General features: G+C 36.6%; 1 protein-coding gene across 6 annotated transcripts in view; it reads left to right on the top strand.

The window, feature by feature from the left end:
• The window catches only part of LOC106872615 (protocadherin alpha-7), a 114248-nt gene that overhangs the window by 52497 nt on the left and 57906 nt on the right, over positions 1-3845 (top strand). Inside the window, exon 1 of one of the 6 annotated variants that reach the window (XM_014919658.2) lies at positions 2600-2745. The exons of the other annotated variants lie outside the window; for them this stretch is intronic. The gene's annotated coding sequence lies outside the window, so the exon portion shown is untranslated. Of the gene's footprint in view, positions 1-2599; positions 2746-3845 lie in introns of those variants that run through there. 6 annotated transcript variants of the gene reach the window in all.

The raw sequence follows: 3845 nt of genomic DNA, 5'->3' as shown, positions 1-3845 counted from the left end.
ATCTATCTATCTACTTATATGTATTTATTTATATTTATATGCACACACACACACACACACACGCACGCATGCACCCACATACACACGCACGCACATACACACGCACATGCACACACACACACGCGCACGCACACACACACACACACACACACACACACACATACCAAGTCTTGGCCACCAGCCTGCAGCAACAACCTCTACCTTCTCCACTTTACAACAAAACATTGACAAAATAAAGGAAAAATGTCTTCTTTTGATTGACTTTGGACAATAATTCATGGAAGCCAGAATTAGTTGGTCTAAAATCTTTGTACTTCTACCTGTGTAACATTGGTGGGTAACCTTGTGCCCCGTGTGTATGCGAGATGGAAGTGAACAGTTGGGGGAAAAGCAGGGATGCAGGTTCAAATCACATAAATGCTGTCCCTATTTGTCATTACAGAACACATCATACATTAAAACATACATTCATACATATATACATGTCCACGCATACTTACAAATATATCTAGATATATACATACATATATATATATACGCAGACACACACAGACACATGCATATATGAATACATACATACAAACATACATCTTATCATTGTTTTAATGCCCACTTTTTCATACTTGTATGGGTTAGACAGAATTCATTGAGGCAAGTTTTCTACAGTAGATTTACTGCAGGGACTTCGTAGTTGCAGTTGGGGTAACAGTATTAATAAAATAGGAGATGGAATGATTAATAGAGTTTATTGGGTACAACACATGTTTCAACCTGTTCTGGGTCTCTTCAGGTATATCAATAAAAAAAGTCTCACTAAAGATTTCTTGAGTCCACTTACGTACCGCTATATGTCCATCAAATTCGAGATATATGTGTGTTGATACATTGATGATATGGTCACTGATGTTTTAGCAATGTGAATGTTTGTTGAGTCTCATGAGAGGAGTGATGCTGATGAAACTTCATTGGAAACAGGTGACCAAGTTGTAAGAAGAGAAATAAACCATTTTGCCAAATAATCTCTGTTCAGTACAGAAATCTTAGTTGGGAATTAAGATCCTGAGATAATCACCAGATCATCATCTCACACACCTACCTATTTATTTCTCTGTTTCCTTCTCCCTCTCTTTCTCTGTATATACATATATATGCAATTATGTATGTGTGTATGTGTATATATATAATATATATATATACAAACATATATATGCAAATCTAAACCCATTATTCTAGATATATATATTCATATGTGTGTGTGTGTGTGTGTGTGTGTGAAGGCACGTGGCTTAGTGGTTAGAGTGTTGCACTCAGGAGCATTAGAATAGGAGTTCAGTTTCCAGACTGGGCGGCGTGTTCGCTTTTTGAGCAAAACACTTTCATTTCCCATTGCTCCAGTCCACTCAGCTGTGAACGGGTGCACCCTGCTGCAGACTGGTTCACTGATCAGGAGGAATGTTGACCTTCTTGGCTAGTCAACAGGCTGGCATCAGTTGAAAGCTAAAATGATGCGAAAGTGCATTGTGACCAGCGAGGTATAACAACATCTGATAGTCTATTTGATCACATGATCATATGATTGTGTGATATATATATATATATATATATATATATATATATACACACATAATTATACTTTTACCATCAGAGAGCTGATAGTGACTTTGAAGTTCCAACTTTTGTTATATAGTCTTCCTGGAAAAGTAAAGTGTAAATATGCCCTCCCAAAAAGTATTGAGCAAATCTTCACACAGACTTGGTGCTGTAAGACAACATAATTATGGCAACTTTGGAGTGTTTTTCTGTTGGAATGGGCTTATGATGACAAGAATTCTGAAGAGACACAATAGCATAGAATAAAAGAACAAAAAGATGTTGATGATGATGATGACGTGTATATTTGTGCATGCGTATAAACAGACAGACAGACAGACAGATAGACAGACAGACAGATAGATAGATATGTAGATGGTGAGATTCATTCTTCCCTTATATATATTCCACACAGGTATTGATCATAGCCCCAACTAACATCTAAGAAGTTGTAGAGCACTCTCAGTGAAGAAATGATGTGATTACATGAATTAAGATGTGCCTCGTTAACTTCAGATGTGTCTAGATACGATGTGTGTGCATGCGTGAATGTGTGTGTATGAATATACAATATATACACACACATATATATGTATGCATGTATGTGTGTGTGTGTGTGCATGTGCGTGAGTGAGTGTGTCTTGCCATGAAAGTAAATAAGTTATACTTCACTATTACTTTTAGTGTTATTTTTTTTTAATATCATATTGTTGTTGGAGGTGTGGGGTGGCGGAGGTGTATTTGTGATGTTGTTCTTGTTCTTGCTGGGGTTTATGGTGGTGAGGTGATGGTGGTGGGATGGAAAGGTTGTGGTGGTGGAGAAAGAAATCAGTTGATGGCAGGGAGAAAGAAAAACAGAAAGACAGATAAAGAGAAAGAGAGATGGAGTGAGTAAGAATTGAGTAAGAGGGAGAGAGAGAGAGAGAGAGAGAGAGAGAGAGAGTGAGTGTTTATAAATTGGCTCTCTTGGAATATATCTATATATATTGATCAGCTGCAATATAAATTCTGGCAGAATTATGGTGGTTTGCAGTGTATTCAGCGGGGACTTTGGTAAGAATCTCAAACATAATATAATAGTGGAGAACTAATAGTATTGGCACCAGTCCAAATTCTTGCTTAGAACACTCAAGACATGGAAGCACAATGCTGAAGGTAGGGACACTTTTACTTTCTTTGGTAATGCCACCTCCTCCATCACAACACACTTTTATGACCATTATTTACAGAAGAATTTCCAAGTGAAAACTGAAGACAAACCTATTTGTCTCAGTAAACATTATCAAAGAACATGAGGCAAAGAATTTCTCTTCATTCTCTTTCATTGTTCGACAACTTTTATTTAAAGCTTTGGTTTGGGTTTGATATGGTGGGGTGGGGGAGAAAACCGTGATGGTGGTGTGGGTGTTGTTGGGAAAATTGAGGCATATATATAGTGTGTGTGTATGTGTGTGTATGTGTGTGTGTGTGTGTGTGTGTGTGTGTGTGTGCGCGCATGTACACACACACGTATTTTGGTGTATAGATATCTACATAGTACTTTTGAGGCATATCATGCGTTAGGGGCTGTATGGTGTGTTTGTATGGCTGCATATATATGTGTGTGTAAAAATAGATAGATGGATAGATAAATAGATAGATAGACAGATAGAGAGATAGATAGATAGAGAGAGAGAGAGAGAGAGAGAGAGAGAGAGATAAATAGATAGATATAAATTTATATATGTATATGTAAATATATATGTGTGTGTGTGTGTGTGTGTGTGTGTGTGCGTGTATGTATATATATATATATATATATATATATATACATATATATAGGGATTCTATGATGTGTGCATATATTTACCTGGAAGTATAGGTAATCTTGTACCTAATATATATATGTAGTGTTGAAGAGTGGTGTGTGTTAAAATAAGAGATAAAGTCTGGAAATCGAGGGTGTGTAGGGTGGCATGGGGAGAGAGGGGGGTCCTTCTCTGGTTCCTCATCAGAACTGATTGACTGAGATATTCTTGCTGGTAAGACTTAGGAATTTTGTCTCAAGTTTATGGAAGGAATTGTGTGTGTGTGTGTGCGCGTAATTATGTATTTGTATTTATGTGATTACGTGCCCAGTGTGGATGTGTGAATATGTGTGTATAAGTGATTTTCTATGTGTGTATATAAATATGTGAATATATATTCAATTCTGTACATCACACATAACACTCTATACATATATATATATGTATATATATATTTTATATATATAT

Source organism: Octopus bimaculoides, chromosome 14, assembly GCF_001194135.2.
Source record: "Octopus bimaculoides isolate UCB-OBI-ISO-001 chromosome 14, ASM119413v2, whole genome shotgun sequence".
In the NCBI taxonomy this organism is placed as follows: Eukaryota; Metazoa; Mollusca; class Cephalopoda; order Octopoda; family Octopodidae; genus Octopus; species Octopus bimaculoides.
The sequence above is the reverse complement of the archived record's forward strand: the minus strand, read 5'-3'. Positions and strand labels throughout refer to the sequence as shown.